Source organism: Balearica regulorum, chromosome 5, assembly GCF_011004875.1.
Source record: "Balearica regulorum gibbericeps isolate bBalReg1 chromosome 5, bBalReg1.pri, whole genome shotgun sequence".
NCBI classification, from domain to species: domain Eukaryota; kingdom Metazoa; phylum Chordata; class Aves; order Gruiformes; family Gruidae; genus Balearica; species Balearica regulorum.
In genome coordinates this window covers 13086677-13110190 of record NC_046188.1, presented here as the reverse complement: position 1 = coordinate 13110190, position 23514 = coordinate 13086677, and the positions used below count along the sequence as shown (strand labels likewise).

At 39.9% G+C, this 23514-nt stretch overlaps 1 long non-coding RNA gene across 1 annotated transcript in view; it reads right to left on the bottom strand.

Moving 5' to 3' along the window:
* The window catches only part of LOC142601987 (uncharacterized), a 415639-nt gene that overhangs the window by 211425 nt on the left and 180700 nt on the right, over positions 1–23514 (bottom strand). The window contains exons 5-8 of the long non-coding RNA XR_012835563.1: positions 16364–16484; positions 15599–15697; positions 15328–15355; positions 3416–3555 (exon numbers count right to left, since the gene is read on the bottom strand). This is a non-coding gene — a long non-coding RNA (uncharacterized LOC142601987). The remainder of the gene's footprint in view (positions 1–3415; positions 3556–15327; positions 15356–15598; positions 15698–16363; positions 16485–23514) is intronic.

The window sequence follows — 23514 nt, the reverse complement described above, 5'->3', positions numbered from 1 at the left end:
TATGATTCTATGCTTCTATGCTTCTGTGATTCTATGCTTCTGTGATTCTATGAACTGCCTCATACAATTGAACATCTGTAGTTCACTGTGGCATCAAGACTGCATAATCTCAAGCGCATAATCTTGAGCACATCTCACCACTGCACTGCAATTTCAAAGCAATATAAATTCATATTTCAAACAAAATACATGGTCTCTGTTACCTGTTCATGTCACACTCTCATGCCCACATTAATTTTTCCTTTTTTCTCATTATTAGTTTTCAGTTGGCAAAGTTTCCTCATCTGACACCTTTTGCACTGACATGAACACTCAAGCAATCACAAGTGAGTGGTATGAAAAGGGCAACTGGTCCTTTTTATTAATAGTACTGATTGTTTAGGCAACCACAACCTCTATTCCTCAGTGACCGGTATCACTGGCAATAAGCCATAAGGTTATTTGCAGAGATGCAGTGGCAGAAACACTTATCTATACTTGCATTTAAGTGAAAGTATGAGCCTAACACACTGCTGCAGCAGGTGAAAACTCAAAAGACTGTAAATCTTATTTTTACTTTGAAATTTCATGATACAACAGCTGTACTTCCAGGTACTTTTGTACTCTTTTGCTTGTCAGAAATGTGAAAAAAAGCAGTGCTAGAAAGAAAATGGGGATTTTTCCTTATGGAAAGTATTGCCTTTCCTTCAGAAAAGCCAACTATTCAACCTTTTTGAAATTTGGTAAGAGAAAACCAAATATTTTTGGCCAAAGCCACACAAAAATAGTTTGGGGGTTTCCCACAAAAAGCCCTGCAAGTTTCTAAGAAATGTAGATACTATCTGGAAGTACATTCAAAAAAATCTTTTTCCCATTCAAATAAATATTCAGGCTGAAAGGTCATTTCGGGTAATCTCCTCCTACTTATTTAATCAATTATGCTATTGAATCTAAAATTCCATCAGAAGGAAGTGTCTCATCAACTACTGTATTTAAAAAAAAACAAACAAACAAACAAACAAAAAGTCTCAGGCTGGTATGGGAAAAAAAACCAGCCATTTTTATTTGTATCTGTTGTAGTGGGAACCTCTGAAAAACAAATCAACCCAGCAACACTGCACATAAAACCAACTGCTGATTATAAATTCTGACAGCGCTAAAATGTTCAGTTCGGTCTCAGATGCAACTAAAACCACGTAGAGGTACTGAAAAGAAAGATGGTGACAGATTTCAACTAAGTATCAAAACATCTCACACTGACCAAGAGGATTTATGACCTGGAAAGCATTTAACCTCAATTTGAAGAACTTCAGAAAAATTTACTGTTGATTTGTTCAGTAGTATTTAAGGAAACAAGAATAAAATGCATAAGCACCTATTATCTATGCATGAGAACATATCTAAACAGCTGAATATATAAATCCAAGAAAACAGTATCATATTTGACCAAAAAAGGATCTTTTACACTTAATCATTCTCCATATCTCTAATAGGTTTTACATTCACACAGAGGTATAAGACTTATATTCAGAGAAATATGGACGGAGAGAAAGAGAAAGATAGAGGGGAAAAAAGTAGAAAAAAACAGACTTCACATATGCTCTTAAATAAATGTACATGCAGGTAACAAAAAGTGAACTAAAACTTCAGGAACAGAGCACTTTTAGAATCTATTATTTCACTCCCCAATACCACAGATATAGACAAAATCAGAGCATGTGAATTAGTTCACTTAAGTCTAAGATTCCTGATATTTTTCCAACGAACATTTCAGACTCATTTTGAAAAACACACCCGAAACAGATTTTCTTCTAGTGAATGGCACTCTTGCCTCTGCATAAGAATGCTGCACTGTTTTCAGATCCATTCCAATACTTTTCCCAGTGTTTCACTTTTTACTGAAGAAAATGAGAATTCTGAAGGCGCACCCTCTTAGAAAACTGAGTCACATCAGGTCACAATGATTTGGCTTAGATGGCTACATAAAACAGTGCAGTTGGCACAGATCTATCATAAACAGCTTGGTAGTGATTTTGAATGAAAATGTGTGTGCTTGGAAGACTGCTGAAAGACGAACATGGAGACATAGATTTCTAGTTCTCAGTCCTATTCTTCATGCTGGCAAAGCACCTGCATGTTGTTACAGGCAAATGCCAAACTCTCCATTTGGAGGCAAGAGTTTACTCCCTCCCTCATTTATACCCACTTTCACAGTATTCTTGTGCAGGCTTTCTTCTCTGTTTATTCTCAGTTTAGTGGTGTGACAGCCTCTGGTGTTCCATCCCAACAGTAAAACCTATTTTCAAAGTGGCTTACTTCTCAAGAACCACACTGTAAGATTCATGTATCTTCATCAATTTTTAAGGATTAGCAGGCAAACCTGGGGTTCAGAAATTTCTGCCAGTACCAGGATTATACCTTAACTCCTCTAAGCAATGCTGAGAGGCTTCCAGCTCCCACCTTGTCACAGCTGGGCCCTGAAGAGGACAGAACTGAAAGAATCGATGTGGCTCTGTGGAAGCACTTCATGCAGAAAGCAAGAGGGATGAGGCACTGTTTTTCCCCAGTTTTACCCTAGGATAAATTCACTGACTTGAATGGAGTCACCCTGGAGTAGAATTAATATAATACAGTGATAAATCAGGCCTATTGATTCACTGACAGTGCCCCTGTAGGACCTTCTTGAGCAGCCAGCCTACTGAACATTGCTCGCAGCATTGTCTTCCCAAGCACTGTGCCATGCCATTTCCACAGACAAATTGTTTCCTGACACAGCAGCGACTGATCTCCATGCTTCCTGCTTAGTTAATGCATTATAACCACATTGTTTTGCACTGGTTGCCCTCTAATTTGTGTGCAAAAGGATTTTTGAGTCAAACGCACAGCCCTCAGCTGTGGCAAATCCATGTGGAGTTTTGACTCCTGAAGCATCCAAAGATCACAGGAGTTACAGACGCAAAATGTATTTCCCAAACTACTTTTATGATTTGATTATTTGAGAACCCAGGAGAGAAAAGATGGATCAGACTACTGGAGCCGAGAATGCTTTCTAAGGAGACAATGACAGCCAAACTCCTGGCCTTGAAGTCCAAGGTAGCAAAGGATGCCCTGAGGGAATATTTATACATCTCTTGGCCTCTTTTGAACTCCTCAAAAATTTTCTGCTTTTTGTTTTCAGTCAGATATTAAACCCAAGAGGCAGCTTTAGACAATGAAAAAATTATGTCTGGTCATAATTGCTTGGTAATTAGCAACTCTCAGCGGCAGCAAGCCAAATAATAAACCTTTCTTCCAAGTATATCTAGTCATTGTTTTGATGACACCTTTCCAATTCAAGTCTTCACATTTCTGGCCAATGTCAAAAATGCCACAGGGGTGGGACAATGTGAAATGAAAATCAGACTCCTCTTTGGAAATCAGATAGGAGGAAAAATACCTTAAGAAAAGGAAGTGCAAGAACCAGGAGTGTTCCATTCTTCTTTCAACCAATTCCAAGAGACCTTTGCTGGTGAAAACATTCCCTGTTTCTCCTGGAGTTCCAAAATGTCAGTAGATTATGTGTTGTCCCAGGCAAAGCTACAATGAGAAAAATCAAAATTTATATTCAACAGACTGACTTCATGCCTGCTCTGAAAAGTTCTGTCAATATTTAGAGGAGAGTAGGAAGGCAACCTGAGAAGGAAGATGAAATACAGACCACCTCTGTAAACTGCTCCACCACTGTGAGAAGAAGACAAAGAATCTGGGGGTGTTCATCTCGCCTCAGTCTCCCATCTAGTCAATAGATACAGACACTGTTATGGACAGGGTCAATCTGACATTTTACACATCTGCTTTAGGATAAGTAGAGCCGGTCCCTACCATCCATTGACTGTATGGACTGCATATCCACAGATCATAAAAGGATGCTCAAGGACTACCATAACAGCAGACTTTTACATTTCAGATGCATTTACATTTAGTTAGACAAAGTCCACTCTCTTTCTCTAATCACAGAGGCCTACTGCTCTTGTAGGCTCAGATGAAGTAGTCTCCTTCAGAAAAGAATGACTTCCAGCAAGGGAAAACAACATGGCTAGTTGTCAACAATCTTCAGGAAACACTCATGGATGTCAGAGACAGAGAACTATTGGTCAAAAATCTGCAAGATGCTCTATCCCAAGAAACAGAAAAATACAGGCAGCTCTAATACAAAAGGACTAGTTCCAACATTATCTACAGCTGGTATCTTCCAGACATCTGCACCACCTTTTCTAATAGGAGTATATCTCCCTTCCCTCTTCACTCTTGCTGAGGAAAGGACATTTGATCTAATTGTGAAATTACTTACAAATTACCTGGGCTCAGTCCAGATGTCCCTCCCTCCTCAGGGCTAGGAAACTCCATCAAGAGGATGGGGAATGCAGTTAAGGAATGAGGGGAAGTACCTACTCTTTAAGTATTTCCAGACTCCATGGAGCCACTCTTCTAGGACCCTCTACAAGCTGAACAGGGTGTTTTGAAGGTGCTACTCATCTTCTGGCATACACGTCCATTTGTTTGTAAAACAAAGCAACCTCCTCAAACCAGGAGACAGAAGGCCAGGGGAAAAAGTAAGCACAGATTAACTAGAGATCCCATGTATTTACTTTAGACTTCAGTGCTAGTCATGGTCTCTATGCGAATAAAACAAACTAGCACATTGACAAATTAACCAAGCGTGAAGGGATAATAAGACTTGAAATTATTGCAATTACACAATGTGCACAGAAATGCCAAACTGAAGTTCTCTGAATTGTAAATGAGACCTGAGGGTCAGGTTCTGTCCCAGGAAACACATCAGAAACCTCACTTAAGTGAAGTAGCACTGACAGTAATCCAGAGCAAGACTGTGTGGGCTGTCTTTTCCCTGGGGAATTTTTCCCACCCTTTGGGCTCTGAGTCTTTGACTTCAGCACTAAAAGCACTGTCTTCTTGTAAGCTCAGTCATTAAACCTTCTCACTCCTCTACTGTTGGCTTTCTTGAAGGAAAAACTGAGTTTCAGCCATGAAAACACAGCATCCTGGACAGCCTGACCTGCATTTATTGAACTCCCTGAGTTCTTCACACAGAGACAGGTGCCTAAAACACCAAGGGATACTCTTCTTTAAATAACCACAGTCCTTCTGTGATAGCTCAAAAGGCATACCCCTCACATTTTAGTCTGCAGCTTTAGCTCAGTTCTGATCTAACAGCAGATACAGTAGGGAGGAGGAAAAGTAAAGCAGAATCTCCCTAAATCTAAACAACACTATATTTGCTCAGCTTAAAGGCACAACACATCCCTTTAGACATAATTGCCTGCAGTTGCCACAACTCCCAATACCTTAGGAAGGCTTTTGTGGATGGTCCCCAGTCCAGGATAACCAGCAGGCACTTCACATACTCCTCTGCTTGCCCTCAGCCTGCTGCTACACTTTGGCCATTGGACCATTCTGACCTTACACACCTTCTGCACATCACCAGCATGATGGAGAGAGATTGCGCCATCTACTTCTCATTTCCATCTGATATGAACTTGGTGCAAATTACAAATACTTTTCATAAGTTGTAAGTTGGCAGTGAACTTACCTGGTGATCTTCCAACAAGGGTTATTTTACTCCTGAGCTTCACATTAGGTGATAAATTCTGATTCTTTAATGCTTTTCATGTAACTTCATTAGTTAAATCAATGCTGATGATATCCCTTACATTTTCAGGGGGACTCACCTACTTATACACGACCCTGGAAGCCTTTTTAACGGGATGTCATGGAGTATACTTTGGCAGGGCACTGAAAAAAAGTTTATTTTACTTGCAAGATCACATAGTCAGCTCAGCAGTGCTGAAATGTGGCAATGAATTCCTCTCATCGCGTAGAGATGATGATCAGCAATACTACCAATAGATAGGAAAAACTAACCAAGTCGTCCTAGTCAGTGGATCTTACTTGCGTTTAAGACTGACACATACATAGCAATTTGCCTCTGTTCTACAGCAGCTGCAAACTATTAACTATGACAATGAAGTTGATTTTTAAACCAACAAATATGATGGCTATTATGAAAGTTTTACCATTGTCACATGGTGTGCAGCCTTTAAATTCATCCCTTGCTGTGTGGCTGAACTTTTATTGAATTTTTTTTTAAATTAAAAGAAGGTCACGCGAGGACAGAAAACCTCTTTGTCAATCAGACTGTGCAGTGCACAAAACCCTTCCAGAACTCTCACAAAAGCCAAGAACAGCATACTGTACTTAAAGCACAGTGTTGCAGAGATACTACAACTGTATTTGACAGAAAAAAAGATACTCCATTCCCCATTGCTTCTTTCTACCTCCATATTTGCTGGGTTCCCAGAAAATCTAGCACTGAATTTTGCCAGCTGAGGGAGTTTTCAGCATAAGAAGCCTTCAAAATTATACCCATGGCCCAGAGCACACAACCGTGCTGTAATGCACTGATAGAAACAAATCATATGAAAAGTATCTGCCAATCCAAGAGTTACACAGAGAAGAAAAAGAAGGATTTTAGCTTCTTCTGACAGCATGTGGATGCATTTGAGGACTACTTACAGTGGGATATCATACAAAATGTCTCTCATCATGCACAATTAAATCGTGGCCAAATTATTCTCAAGATGTAACCTTTAGATAATGTTCATTTTTTCCGTATAGGCCCAGTGACACAGGACAGAAAAAAATTTAATACTAGAAGCCCTTATAACTATTCAGCTGAAGATCTGATTCCTCCTGGTTTCTATTTCCATTCATCTTCTTTCTCACCTCATCATATGAGCTACCCTTCTCCTTCAAAAGAGCTGTGCAGAAACCCACAAGAGGGCATGATCAGGCAGAGAGGGGGGTGAGCCTCACTATTTTACATAACAAAATCATATGCATCCAAAACACACACACACAACTTCCCAAATGTCTGAGGTTAGTTATCCTTCATGTCCTGACAAGTTACACCCACCTTTCCCAGAGGAACTAACTCACTCCATAACAAGTACCAGACTTCTGTTAAAACAGCAAATAAAGTAGGACCACCTACCACCCAATCCTGCAAACACTTACTGGTAGACAATCCTGCATGCCTACCGCCATGCACAACCTCGGAGTTTCAGCTGGTCTGCCCATGTTACTAAGTGCCATATCACCAGCAAATGTTCCCAGAGTTACGCTCTATTGCTTGGTCAAAATAAGGCCAATTCTGCAACTCCTGTTTACAGTCAGCCTCCGGCACTGACTTATGATGGAATAACTCATAAGAATGAAACACAAGTTTGGATTTCAGGATAAGGCCCCCAGTCAACATGTGGGAGCATTTATGGCTCTGTGAGACCTATGTTAAAAAATAACTTAAAACCAGACAGTGTTTCCCTATGAGCAGCCTGTTTTCCCATGTTCCAGTTTGCTCTTTCAAAAAGACTGGTAGGCTGAGATATCGGTCGCTATGTGAAAATTATAACATTCAATTAAAACAATAGCAATTTTCAAGTGATGCTTTTTTTTTTTTTCCCAATAGATGTATGACATTCCTAGACATTCTATTAATTAGCAGGCCCCAGGCAACACATTTGCTAAAACAGAACAATCTGGCCTTTGATTTTTATCCAGGCCTTACCCAAGATCACACAGAGGTAGCCAGGCTGCTGATAGATCCCCCACACAGAGCACACACCCCCAGCAAGCAGCTGTGCTAAGAACTGCATGTAAACTACTTTGAAGAATTCTGTCTGCAGAGAAAGAGAGAATGATTTATTAATTAATAAAAAACTGCTTGTGTTGGACTGGGCAAGCAGAATCTGTTAAATGGACTTTACCAATTAGTCCCAAGTTTGCTTCTGCATCCTGTTTTCCAGTTACCTGTTTCAACTTCACTTTAAAAGACATCCTGGTTGAAAAACATATCCTGACTGTTTCCTATATTTCAGGCCTAGAAATTCAAACAAGCCCACTACTTTCAAAGTAAGGATGCTATTAACATCCTGATGAGCATCTGAAATTAGCAGCATCTCATGTTCTACACCTACATGATGGTTATCTAGGAAACTGGCATCCATTTTACATCTTTTCTGGGCAGCTACAGTTACAATCCATCAGTACACTGGATGAAAAACACTGTCTCAACAGAAGATGTTGTAAGATACCAGTTGAAACACCCAAGCTTTTGATACTCCCACCTGCATTAATAATTTCTGGTTGCGTTGGATAAAGATCTGTGAGTTCCTTCACGTTTAGGAATTTATTAACGTAACCAAAACTTTGGAATCTTTCTTACTTGTTGTATTATTCATTTCATCTGTAGACGATAATGGATCTCTTACATTAAGGACAATTAGGGCCTTAGATGGCCTTTCAAAGACATTTCCACATTTTTCAGTGATGTAGCTGTAACTAAAACAAAATCCAAAGACAAAAGGGGAGGAGTATTCAATCTTGAAAGCAACCAGACTGTCTGGAGGAGATATATTTTGAAGGTTTTATTGGTGGCCCTCAGAGAAAGGCAGCTATGACCTAAGCTTGAAGGCTAGCAAGGACTATGTGGGTTTGTGTGGGAGGGGGTTAAATCTAATTTGTAAATGGTGAGTTATTAGCCCTGACATTTGAGAATAGACACTGCATTGTGTTGATTATGAGAGCAACTCTAGTTTTCTTTTTAATGGCAGTGATTCATTATTTCCCACTCCGCTATTGTTCCCATTTACCTGGCAAAGAGAATTACTTCTTATGTGTTCCCAGTTGCTGATTTCTGGAGAGACTGTTCAGATGAGCAAAAGGACAGGAGAAGAAATGCACCAAACAGGTAGAGTTCTGGGAACAGCACTAGTGGGTCTCTGAAAGGACATGCTATTACCAAGTGGCCTTTCCCCCCTCCTCTACTCCCCTTTGCACCCAAGAAAACCATGGCTCTCTTCTGCTTTACTCAGAGCTTTCAGTCTCACTTCCTTTCTATTCAGGATTATTCCCTTAAACTCAGGCTTTCAAAAATATTTAATAAATCTTAAGATGGGTAAAGGATTTGGAAGCTTTAAATTACCTCAAACCTATGTGTAGCCATACATTTGGTAACACAGAGCACCAGCAACCAGCCTTGCATTTTCCACTACAGCCTTACCCAACTGCACAAAAGCAGCTATGTGCACAACTGGCCTCCTATGCCACATGAGACCACCCAGAGACCACACAAGAGGTCTCAGCCAATTACCCTCACAGAAGTCCATATATTAAGGGTTTTTTTTAAATTGTCTTAAAGCCATGGAATATCAGGACAATGACCAGGAGTAAATCAAGACTCAAGCCTCCACACAGAGCTGTCTCTCCCAACAGCCTGTTTTATAACGTGTCTGGCTACTGGGCTCAGACTCTCTGTTTGTCACTTGGTGAAGCTCAAACCCAACACTTCTCAGGCTGCCTCCCCTCCTCCCCAGCAGACTGTGACACTGGTAGACGGGCCTTATCCCTTGCAAATGTGAAGTGGTAGGGCTGCATTGACGTCAGTGATGATACTTCTCTTTCTTACAACTACCAATCTGGCCCTCCCACTTTTACAAATGCCCCTGAGGGGACAACATGAAACACAAAGCTTGGAAAAGTACAGAACTAGGACTTGGGAACAGCCCATGGCACAGATTAGGGGACAGTAGCCATAAAGAGTTTGAATCCAGATGTGAAATTCCCCAAGGACAGGACTATTCAAACCCTATCTCGTATGTGAAGCAAACAAGCAAAATTAACTATTGGGTCAACCTTGCCCATAAGACACAGCTTTCTGTGAGCAACTCCACCCGGAGATCTTTGGGAGTTATTTACTTTGAGACATGCAAACAGCTATATATCTGCCAAAAGGTTGAAGCACATTCCACCCTTCTTGCGGCCAGCCAGGGCCACTGCAGTGGGCAGGGCAGGCAAGCCGACTGACACACTGGGGCTTGCTCTGTGCAAATAGTTCTTGTGCCCAGCGAGCATGGAAACCACAGCTGCAACTTTGCCAGTGGAGCAGAAGGTGTCACGTCCAGAGACAGCAGAGGGCACTCAACTGACCTCAAACAAACAAAGCTTAAGTGGAATGTGGTATCCTCAATTCTGTCTTGGGTTTCAAGTGACTAAGTGAAGAGATGCATGAAATTCATATTGAGTCCCCAAGCTATTACATTCCTACTGCATAGAGTTGCATCTCTCTCCAAGCTGCCACAGCCAGCCATAAAGGTAGCTGGGCTTTGGCCATGCAGAATTCCCACACATTTCAATGGGAATTTCAGTGTTCCAGTCTGGACTCCAAGAATGCGGTGCTGGACCCAGAGCTCTGACGGCTGGAGCCGTATTCAATATCAGCGTCTGGCAACACCCATTTGTAAAACAGTGACTCATTCACAGGCACAACTTTAGAGAGACAGACAGGATGACTTTAATCATACATTTCCATTTCGTTAACAAAGCTCAGTAAAACCAGATGAGCATCCTGGATGATAATAGTTGGTATTAATCTAATGACTGCACTGATCCACTGCCACAGTTAGGAATAGTTTTATATCCTACAGAATGCATTGTTTTAATTTGCTTCAAGAACATAGCAGCTAATGGACTCCTGAGGCTAAAGACAAAATAATTGTTTAAATGCCCATGAATTTTATTTAGAAAGTTTTTTTCTGACAATCAGAGGCATAGAAATTAATTACAGAAAGTAATTTGAAAAAGAACATCTTCAAAAGTACCTAAGTGACCTAGGAGTTTGGGACACCAGATAAATAAGCTGTCATTTGCACTTTCCATTTATTGTATACAAGTGAGAAAGTGGTTTGTGTAATGGACTGTATAGAGAGTGACATTTAATTCAGGCATATATTACTGCAAGGTGCTCATCTGTCATGGCTGCACAGTCCTTCCCACTGACCAGTTGGGTTTCCATTCAAACATACAGTTTTAAGCCTTACTTCTAGTATTAGCATACATCACGCCTCAGACCTGACAGAAAGTATCTGAAGGCACATTGTTTGTTAAAGCTGCAGTTTGGCACTGGATTTTTACTCAAGATTTTTTTTTTAAAAAGAATGGGCAGCCTTTTGGGCACCATTTTTACACCTAATATATTCAGGGTGCGCTTCCAATGCCCATTTGCAAGCAGATGCAATTCCCTCTGCAAGTGCTGCAAGACGCCCAGATAGAAGCTACCTCTAATCCTAAAGTCATGTAACTACAGCACTGTAATGCTGATCCCAAGCTAATATATTCTGCTTCCCAGCAGGACTTATTAGTTCAGGCTCAGCCACATGCTAATGATGGCTACACAGCTTCCCATTCAGAGCCAGCTTTCACCCAGCCAGCTTGGACCATGGACAGAATGAGTTCATATCTGCCTGCCAAACCCTGAGTAGACATACCTTCAGTGACTCAAGCAGTTAGGAGTAGAAATGCAGGATGACTCTTGTGTAATATTCTCACAGTCCAGTAAAGGCTGGCCTTGCTCAGTAGTTTGAAAAGCCTGTCAGAATATGGTAGCTCACTTTCTGAATTGATACAATTATTCCTAACTTTGTGTACCGAAACTCTTCCTCATTGACACTTTCCCAGCTTCACACTGAGTCCTGCTCCACTAAGAAGGCTGAGTGCTCTCCTGCTCAGAGGCACATGTTCCTTCAGGGTTCATTTCTCATGAAACTATGAAACCAACATATGCTCCACCAAACTTCTTTCACTAATTTAATTTCCCAGATTTTGTAAGGTGACAGGTCCCCAGGAAAAAACCAGCACCTCACAAAGTATTACTGAACGGATGAGATAGATAAATTTGAATTCAGCATTGCAGTCTGAAAGCCCTCTGGTTAAGGTCATGGCAATCAGCCAACACATGAGATTTCCTACAGCTGCATCAGTCTTAGACATGAGATAAACATCAAATGCTTTGATAAAATTAAACTTTCTACAATGCACACAAATCCTATTGCTCTATCTTTCTGGAGTAAAAAGCACAAGTGAGAACTAAAAACTGGTTTTCTTCTGAATCTTGTCCACTTTCATCTCCAGTCCCAGCCTCCTGTGCAGTTCCACCATGTCTCTTTGTTACTTTCCTAGACTTTGGGCTACTTTCCACCCATCATTTTTATAGCAAAACACCTAATAGGAAGTTTGTCTGCCGTCTCCACCCAGTGGATAGCTAGGTTAATGCACTAAATTAAGCAGAAACTACCTGCTTATAGATCTGCAGCACTTCTGATCTCAGCTTGCATCAGGAGTTAAGTGTAAGACAGGTAAAATTCATACAAGCCAAGAGTTCCCCCTACCCTTCCAAACAAGTTTTCTGCTTTCTTCTCTGTTTTCTCTTCCATGGTCCACACACGTCCAGGAAAAAGTTCCCCATCATAACAGAACTTCATCACGGTTACATTATACGATCTAAACAAAAAAACCCTATTTGACATTTAAATCATAATTCATCTAATTTTGTTGTTTGATGACCCCAATAGGCCATTAATTTACCAAATAATCTCAGTAATCAAATATTGAGTTTTAAGTAGTACATTTGTCCAGATTCATTATTGTCCACACTAGTATCTGTAGTTCATTTATTGTTCATATTTTTAAATCATAGGGATAATTTCTCCAGCCTTATACAACACTTCTAGTTGGGCAGCACCAACGTGTCAACACCTTCTTCTCCTTTGCACAGAAACTCTTCCATCATCACTGCAGCCTCCACACATACTCCAATTTTTGCATAACCTTGTCCACTAAGTCTCTAATACTCACTTAAATTTGAGTTTGTAATTTCCAATTTGATTTAGACAGAGCCTTTAGCAGCCCATCCAATTCAGTAAAATCTTTCTAGCCTTTGGGATCAGCAATGGTGTTAAGACACTGTGATTTCTATGCCTGCCTTAATCTGTTTTCTCCTGCATCTCTTGATTTCAGTCAATTTCTGCTAATACTTTCCTACCAACCTGGGCAGCAAGATAGTATCAGGTCTTGCTACAACAGCATAAACTATCACTCATGCAGTCTCACATGGTGACAACATACTAAGAGGTAGGAAAATCTAGGTGTGCAAACTCTTCAAACGTGTTTTATATCTACTCATTCTTCATATTCTCTGAGGAGCCCATCTAGGATCTATAATCAAAAAATGTGCAAGAAATGTAAAAACAAAACACCCAAAACTGTCAATATCCTACAAGTATGTGCTTACTGGTTCGGGAAATAGCAATACTGCCTTCTTCCTTTACTGTTCTATTTAGCTCTTTCCTTTCTTCTGCCTCAGTCAATACCACAAGACCTGTGATGATCAAAGCATGAAGTCTGCAACACTCTCATTTGTGGTCCAGGTGCAATACACCCTGATCTCCTGCACGGAAGCATGTCTTCCTCTGTTGCACAGTCTGAAAAACCATCTAGCCTATGACTACTTTGCCACAGGAACTTTCTCTTTACTCAGCTCCTGGCTTAATAACTATAATGTCACTCAGCATCTGTGATCACAGTTTGTTGTATGTAGCACGTTGTTTATGTGCAGCACTATAAGGTGAGTAACACACACTGCCTCTCATTTATTTTCATAAGCTGAAGCTAATTAATGTTTTGTATGCCAGGGATAAGAAGACAGCTGGAAACCATCAAGGGGAAATTGGAGCAGTACATGAGCTGTTTCTTCAGACAGCTGTTTCACTGCCCAAGGCAGACACACGCACACTCACAGCTTCCTCTCTCAGGTCCAGTCCTACTCTAGCTCTACCACTGTCACTCAGAAGACAGTACAATTATCCCAGCTTTACAGTGGTGCAACAGAGAACAGGCTGTGGCCCAAATATCCTACTGGCACTAGAAACATTCTTGTTTTATCAAAACTTGATACTTAAAGCCTTCTGGGGACACATACAATCAGGATAAAATAGCAATTAATACAACATAATTGCGTTAGACTATGCTCAAAAATCTCTTCCAAGTGACAAATAAAAGTCCACACACTCAAGCCACAAGTCTCAGCCTACATACTGCATCAACAGACATATCTTTGTCATATCTCCTGGAGGCCAAACACAGTGTTTGTCCTAACCATGAGGAATAGAAACAGAGAATTGAGGTTCATTGCAAATGCCATCTTAGTGGTCTTCATTTTCTGTGACAGTACTCAGGCCTGGGAACAGTTATCCAGAATGCTTCTGGTGACCTCAGTTTCTGGGATAGCTCTCCCTCGCTTAACCCTGAACCTTTCACATACACATGAAGATAAACACCCAAAGTTCTACATGCTAAGACTTATGCAAACACATTTTGTGCCAGAGGGTATAGGCCAATAACCTGCAAAGATCCACACCCACACAGAATTGCACAATGGACCACACGTATTTTGGAGTATGGCATTTGCCTATCGCTAAGAATTATCAACCACCAGTCATTTCCAGAAACAGTTTGCTGGTCTCAACGGATCAGTTACACTGCATTTATTTTTGCTCTAAGCAATACCTTCTATGCCAGTCATTCATACCAATTTGGGAGCTCACCCAGATCCTTCCCTCACCCTTTTCCAGGTCCTCAAGCTCAATAACATTTAATTCACCAAGTGCAATTCCTCTGGCTCTTCTCTGCAATCCTAATTTCAACTTTATCCTGATGAGCTGCCAGAGGCACAGAGAGCCTACTCCGCAGGGATCCGAAATTCCACAGTTCACTGCAGCCCAACACTACTTGACAGCACATCTTTCAAAAGAAAGAAAAGACTCTATAAAACATCATCAGAGCTCGAATACTTCAAAATGTGAATTCATACATCACTTGTAACATGCTCAAGCCTGGACACTCAGCTAATGCACAGACCACTTCTGAGTCAGTGCTCCACAAAGGCTGAGCACTAGGTACCTCGCTGGTGCCTGGGGTCTCAGTTCTGATCCACTGGATGGCAAGTGGAATGAGCCCAGGAAGACCAGCACTCCAGGCAAGAGTGACAGAAGAGCTTTCCTCCTAGTTCCGCCACTTGCACAGTGAGCAATATACCATTTAACTGATACCCTGAGTGAGCCTTTCAGAACAGATACAAAGAATAGAAGTGAATTTCCAGGAAGTAGCTCCTGAATTCATCCAGAATATTAAATTGCAAGATATTTTGTAGATTTGCAGCTGCCATTGGAAAGGCCCAACTAACAATCTGATTAAGCTCAAAACAATAACAGGCCTTAATCTAACCTATATCAGCAAATTCCTGTTTCTCCCTTTTCTAACAAAAATAACAACACTGTAGTTGCCAGTGCATTAATAAGATCCTATTTCTGCTCCAGAGACTGAATCGAACCTTTGTTCTTCACAGCAAAGGATTAAGAAGGTTGCTATTTTGGTAATGAGATGTGGGGAGGTACTTGCTTTGCAAGCTGAGATCCAGGCTGGATGCCTGAGAAAGGAATAAACTCTGTTACCTCAGATGAACTTTATTCTTATAATCAGTATATCAAACTCTGTTAGTGTGATGCATATCATTAACAATAAAGAGAGACTATTCATGAATAATTACAATTTGATAGAGTGTTTAAGCTCATTTACAAAATATGCCCTATGTTGTAGATAGTCATGAAAGTAGATTTTAAGATAGTAACACACACACACGTAAGAAATTAGAAAATGAAAAATTACTTACTTTCTAGGTAGTTTATTGGTCAGTTGCTTCTTTTTTTTTTCTAAGCCTAATTTTTTTCCAGATATCTCACCTCTTTTAACAGCACATCATGGAGAAACACTGTCATAAAGTGGCACAAGAAATAAAAAAAGTGTCAGAAAAACAGCACATGGACAGGGACAAACGAGAGAACACTCTGAAAAGAAGATCAAATCATAGGACACAGATCCAAGTGCTGAGGCACCAACTCAATGCCCAAGATGATTGAGAAAACTGTTTGTGAGGCTGGAAAAGGAAGCAGTGACCTGTGAAAATGAAAGCAACTTCATGAAAACATTAGTCATATAAAAAATATGTTGTTTATAGTTATCATAACAACATTTTTATTAAACAAACATGTTTAGTATATAAAGTTGTTGCAAGTAAAACATTTCCAAAGGACTAGGGTAGGTAAGGTAGTGTGGTTAAAACCTGGCACCACTTTATAATTACATAGGGATCAACTTTTTGCACTTAGAAATGGAAATGTTTGGGGCTCACATCAGAGGAGGTCTGAATTTCTAAATGAAAAGTATTACTGTAACAAAATCTAGGAGCATCTTCAGATATTGCAAATACAAACAGAAGTGAAGGCAAACAGAGCCTCAACATTTCACTTGCATCCTGCCCGTTGGCTGTTGACATGACAAAGTACTTTGAAAATATGACAAAAATTAAACTATTTACTAACTCTCATTTTGAGTGTAGCAGGGCAGTGTATTTTAAACATACTTTTTAAAGACCTACGATGCTGTAAAGGAACCCCAGAAATGGGCACATGTCAGAAAGAAGTTAGTCCATCAGTCATTGCTGATATCCTCTGGGAATGCTGTTTTCCATCTGATGAAGCTCTCTTATCTCTCCTTCTCTAATGAACAGTAAGAATAGAACAATAAAAATCCACAGGGGTTCAGATATCTCTGGCAGTACAGGTGCCAGATTTCCTAGGGAAACAGATCTTATGCTCTCATGCTTTGCCTGAGTGGTCACATGCATATTACCCCTTCGATAATTTTTGGACACAATCATCAATTCCAATCACATCTGATAAAAGCAGACACCTCAAACATAATTAAATTCCTAACCCTATGCTGATAAAAGCAGACACCTCAAAAACAATAAAATTCTTAACACGATGCAGAAAATAGTTGGATGAGTGAATAGATGGCCTTAGTGCTCCCAATAAATGAAAGGCTTCAGTGTGGACATAACCTACTAGGCTTCAGAGAATCCACTAGTATTGAGCTGTCAGGAATTTCCTAGCCACTGGAAAAGCTCCAATTGGAGCTTGTGCCTTGTTAGAAAACCAGAGAATCCAGTGCCATAGGAAACGAGACTTTATTCATTCTGAGCTCAGGGAATCATGGTTTTTCAAAATGAGCAACAGTAGAAGAGAAATTGTGCTCGGAAGTTTACGTTTATGGGTAACACTTTAATCAAACATTGAAGGAACTGGGCTCAAGGCAGATGTGACAGAGCAATATTTTTTGGCCTGTAATGTGCAGGAGGTCAGAAAGTACAAATAAACAGTTCCCATTCTTTGAGTCTACAGAACATGTTGATTTCCTTTTAAATCTTCCAGCAGGTTAACTAAACAAAAAATCTATTTACACCAGAACAACGGATGAAGTTCTTCAAGGACTGCCATCTGAGTATCAGCATGAAGTTATGACAGGAGGATCTACCCACTGAAGCTTTCCACATTTATTCTCTCCAGAAATACTAGTGTTGAAGACAATTGCAGAGTATAAAATAACTCCCTCTCTGAGTACTTGAAGAACTTGCAGCATGGTTTCATCTTCATATCATAGTACAAATGCTTTGTAACTCAAGTGATAACTTTCACTAAAAAGTCTTAAAGAGCCTGACCCTGGAGCTTGATCCACATTGGTGCAACTCCGACAGATCTCAAAGACAAATATGCCTACAGAAAAAAAACCTGTAGACTGGAAAAAAGACTGCATGACTGGAGGCTCACATACAATTTGCAGATTTTGCATATGTATCCCTAACACTTAGGTATTCAGTCACTTCATGGAAATTCTTTGGACTGATCCCTAGGGGAAAAGGCATTTGGTTGAACAAGAAATTCTGGATGTGGCAGTTTATTTTAAAAAACAAAACAAAACAAAACAAAAGTATATTTGAAAATTCCATGTAGAAATTTTGGCTGCCATTTTAGTGTGGGGAACTCAAATGCAAAAAAAGTGACTTCTATGTTTTACCTGATGTCTCCTTGACAGCCAACTACTCCTGACCCATGCAGCCCATAGACAATGAATGGCCTGAATGGACAACTCCAGGAACAGAGAGATATTCAGCTGGATGAAGACTTTAATATCTGGCTTCAGTTTCTAAAAACACAATTTGAGCTCGGATGGATGGATACACATACGCAAATTTTTCTCACTTTTACAATACACAAGTATCTGTGCAATCACCTGAAATGCTCTCACTCTGTGCATAATACAGCTACATAATCAGACATTTCTATGACAATAGCCTTCTGTGTTTTAATTATATATTATCTCAGACTTGAAGACTGCTTAGAAGTGTAAGAAAGTAAACTGCTATATTTAAATGAAACAGTTTCATGAACAACAGTTCTCTCTCTACAGCATAGTAAGTCAGATCCCTCAAGTCTCTTTTTCCCCAATAGGTAGGACACTGCCATATAAAGCCAAAATTAAGAGAATATGCCTGCTGTGTCACTCCAGGTACCAGAGAAAGGCCTGGATTTCCAGACACCAGCTAGAGGTTGTACTACTTTAAGAGCAATGAAAATGCAAGTTGGACATACAAAACCCATGGCCTTTCTCTGGCTTTGTGACCTTTCACAGAAGCTGCAGAGGGGATGCAGTAGTGCTCATAGGGTCACAGATGGAGAGGGACAGACCAGGGCACTGGGTACTCTGTGGACTTCCAGTAGTTTGGGAGACTGGCAGAAGTTATACTATGTCCTTCTACCCTTGAACAGTCACGGTGAAATCAACAGGTGCTAACAGTGCCCAGACTTGCTGAAAATGAAGCCATGGTTGTCTCGACTTGGGCAACCAGACTTAGAAACAACTTTTGAAAACAGAGTCTGCAGGGAAATGAGGGTTAGAGTGAAGCTGTCCTAGCTCCCAGGCCTCACACAGGCAGTTCTTTGACTGTAGGACTCCTTTTTCCATCACTTCCCCTAGCCCTATGCAGTGAGGTGGGGCCAGAGGGAGGCATTTTCAGCCTTCAGAGGACCTTTATACTGTATTACAAATATGGTTTCTTTAATGTTTCCTTTTTCAAAAGTAGTAATATAAACTAACTGAGTGTGCTCTTAGGAGAGCTTTTGGCAAGGGTATAGGACAATCCTGTGCCAAACCTCATCTTTGGCATGAAGAAATAAACAGATTGTGGTTCTGCATAAAGACAAAACTTTTGGAAAGCCTTTAGAATATTTCTCATAATGAAACAGTGTGTGGGGGGGTAGTTTTCTTGAAATTCAGAATACTGTCCAGAATATGAATCCAACCTTTACATGTTGGATTTACAGGTTGGATGGGGCTTTGGGCAACATGGTCTAGTTGAGGGTGTCCCTGCCCGCAGCAGGGGGGTTGGAACTAGATGATCTTTAAGGTCCCTTCCAACCCAAACCATTCTATGATTCTATGATTCTATGTTTTGGTGTCTTCAATTATGAACTGAGTCCCTTCATTAAAAAATAAAATTGGAACAATTAAAAGATGAATGATGGATATGCTCTGATTTTGAACAATTCTCATTAAGGCTATTTCCATACCATTTCATCTCTCTATATCAAATAAAAATATTGTGTCAGATAGGAATGAAATTATTCTCATCATCCTACATTACAGAAAGGGAAACTGAGATTGAAAAAATCATGTGCTTTGTCTGCCTAAGGCCACAAAGGATCCACTGACCAAGAAAGCAGTGTCAGATTAGTTTGCTCTTGACTCTGGCTGTTGAGTCCTGTGCTTCCTGATGATGTTCCCATTCAGAATATCTGAACAAGAATATTGTCAAAGATATGGGAAAGAAAGGCCCAATTTTGGATTTTATTTCTGGGTGCTCCCAGTAGTTTTCCACAGTAAACTGAATGGCAACACAGATTATATAGAGGATTTAGAAGAAAAGCAATCACAATGTCTCAGAAATATTTCAGTAAAAGGGTCCTGACAATGAGATTTCTCATTAACATCACACTTCAAAGAAAAATGCAAGAAGTCAACTAAGGGCCAAGAAGCCTGACACCTTTATATCATTTTTGTTTATTACCTGAAATAATTACCTGAAATGTGTTATAGAGTAGATTAACCTCCCATATTTAGTAAATGAAGTTTATCACACATATATCTGAAACATACTTAGATGAACATTAAGTATCCAAAAGGCTACTATGGTTTGCCAATACACACAGAATCATGTTGGACTGCCCAATGTATCATGAGTGTTATAAAAAGAAACTAAATACTTTAAGAACATTTTAATAGCGTTCTTTTTTGACTCTGGGTGGAAAGGAAGGTTGTTCTCTTCCTTTTTCAGGATTATTTTTTCTAAGTACATTTCTAAATCCTACTTAGCTTTGTTTAACTCCAGCCTTGTAAATCCTTTGTGTGTTTCTTTCTCTGTCAAGCCTCTTTAAGCCCTTTTATATCTCTCCTTCCAGCAAGGATTTTGCTGTATTGTTCCTTTCCTTCCTCAGAAATCAAGTCTCTTTGCCCACAATTTGAAGAACTTCTCCCATACACACCCAAGTCCACTAATGCAGGTGGTTTCAGAATTAATAACCTACAAAAAATGAATGAGCAATTCCCAACTCACAAAGCTTTAAAGTTCTCCACTTACTCCAGCAGATATCTCTGTAGTGGATTCATTCATGCCTAATCTTCGACTTTTCTTTGCAATAATGACAATAATAAAAAATGTTTAAATATAGATGCCAAAAATCTGATGTCACCACAGGAGTGTTCGAGCTGGAGCCAGGACCCTGCCTCAATCTAGACCTTGACACCAGTCTGTCACTTTGAGAAAAAGGACATACCTCAACTGCACAGCCCTCCAGTACAGCTACATAGTTGACATTTTTTCAAGTACATCACTGCAAGAAGCAGCGGTTAAGTCCAAAGCTTCAAGAATTTCACTAAAGAATGTACCAGTATCTGGCTATGTAAAGGCCTTTGGTTAAAGAATACATAAACTCCAAATACCACTGGGGCTTGTGGGTTGAATTTTTGGGGGTTTTTGAGTTTAGGAATTTAAGTCACATCTTACTGTGAGAAAAGAGAAAGCAAAAACAACTGAGAAATGGTATTAGTCCACTAAAAACTCAGAGCCATATGCTGTCATACCACAATAATAAATAAGAGGCTTGTGTAGGACTTAAAGACAGGCTGTGACCTCTTTTCCACTAATTATCACAAAGCTATTTTGCTGCATTTTTATAAATACTTTCCCATCTTCACACTTGGTACACTTTGTCCCAGTGTAGCTCCCTCTCATTATCTAAGCCCCAGGTTAATAACTGATCAGTCCAAGTATGTCCAAGTGCTTCTCATCAGAGGTAAGCACTCTGTGTGCAAGAAGGTGAGAGGTCTTTTTTTAAAAAATTCCTCCTTATTTTCATCACGATTCACTGCAGTGTCTGTAGACATGATGCTCCTATACAGAATAGGGCAAGATAGGGTTCTTTAAGATGCATATGGCAACATTTTAGGCTGTAAGTGATTCAGAGGCATTGCTGGAGAGGTATTTCCTGTAAGTAGCCCTATAAAAAAGTGCCTATTTAAATGGGATTAACAAAACAACAGAGTGGAAGTGGCTGACCTGCTGGGAGGTGTAACATGAAGATGGCATGAAGCCAAGAGCGCAAGACAGCTGCACAGCACATTAAGAAGCAGGATGCTGAGGATCAAGCTGGATTTATATAATAAAACTAGAGGAGAAGTTCAGTTGTGAAGAACTTCTCCTGCATGGGTAAGAAAGCTCAAGGCAACATTGTCTACTGAATAAGCACTAGCTGATCGAAAGGAATTCCAAGGCCTGATCCAAGTTAATGAATAGGCTTTACTGACAAGGCTCCACATTGCATGATGAAGAGCCCAAGCCTCACAGTGAATTCTAACCCCAGCAGGGTCAAGTAAACTCTACTCCTATCAATAGAAGTGCTGCCAGTGTTCAACTGGAAATGCAAACATGAAAGGGATGTTTCTTTCACAAATGTTTGTTAGGGTAATCTTCATGGCGTATCATGCACGTGCACTGAAATACACAGGAAAATAGAGACATCCATTGGGTAAACATCTTGAAGGTAATCTGCACACACATTAGCTCTGACGGGTACAGCTTGCATTCACTCCACTGACCTCATTCTCATCCATCTATGTTTAATGTAGCCCACCACAGCAATTGAGTTCTTTAGTTGCTACATACACAATGTGGATAAATTTTGGCTTTTTCTAAATTGCCGCAGAAGGTAAATTCACAATTTTTCAGGATGAAAAAAGGTTTATTTTATGTAAACTTATTTTCTTAGCAGGCAATTGAAAACACATTTTAAATATCTTTGTCTTCCATTTAACAAAAAAAAAGAAGCAGATGTTTTCTGGATGAGCTACATTGTTTATTATTTTCCTAAGATGTCCAAAACATGAAACTTATTTAACCCCTAGAGGAGTGACACAGAAATGACATGATGTGCATCATACATCAAATAATGGTCACTCCTGCTGTTCTTTAGACATCTGGGTCTTAATTTGCAATTATTTGCATTTATAGAGCAAAGCTATACAATAGAAATGGGAACACATCTCCTAAGTTAATGCAGAATTAATTTTCAAAGGGTGACATGCACCATAAATCCTATTGCATGATTACTATAAACATGCAAACAAAAGAATGAGGAACAGTGTTGTCTGCTAATGGATGTTCAGTTATGAATTTCAATTGTTACAACATGTGATTAATTTACGTGTTCAAATTAAGTCTCCATTTTTGCATGTTTAATTATGAGGTATTTAAAAGCATGGATGGGTGTGTTTGATCACAAGCAGCATCTAGGAAAAAGCTTGGCACTTGCAACTTGCTTGTCCTGGTTTAAAATGTTCTCATTACATCATGGAATGAAAAAGTTAGAAAAAGGAATGTCTCTGTTCCCAGCTAACGATGCACACAAGTCAAGAGCTCTCCTCTTTCTAATATTTCCCATAAGGATGTGCATTAGAGGTATCTTTTCGACAAGCAAATGACAGAGGGAATCTGTGAAAATAACAATGTGTCTTGGATACTCCAGTAGTACACATACTGTGGATGCCATCATTTAATTCCATTTTAGAGCTCCCGCATTTCCAAAACCTTCAGACAACCCGAAATTTTAGTGGAATTTCCATTTAATGCCTCTGTGCCATGGTTGAACAGCTCCAGGGACTATGCTACAATTTTCCTAGTAAAACGCAGGGGTCCAACTGCAAAGGAGGGCTTAGGGCTGTGCAAATAACTGTTTTTTCAGTTCATCTGCCAAGCCAAACAGTTGAAAAAGAATGTTGGTTCAAACTGAACCGAATTCACAATTTTTCCAGGTTTCCACACCAAAACCACTACCATCCCCATCCAGCCCACTCTACTTTGTTTAACATGAAATGTTCCATATGTCTCAAGAGGAAACATTGCTGGAAAATGCAAACATTTGGCAAATGCAAACATAAAAGGCAAGGAAATGCAAGACAATATTTACAAATTTGTTGCAAAAGGATTGTTCTCTGTGACTTTTTGTATACAATTTACTCCTTTGCTATACTGAGGAAGTTTCTTTCCCACTGTGTTGACTATAACGGGGTTTGCCTCGGCTTCCAAAGTGAGTACTGTTAGCATCAGGTTGGAGAGTCTTACTCTATTGCTCACTG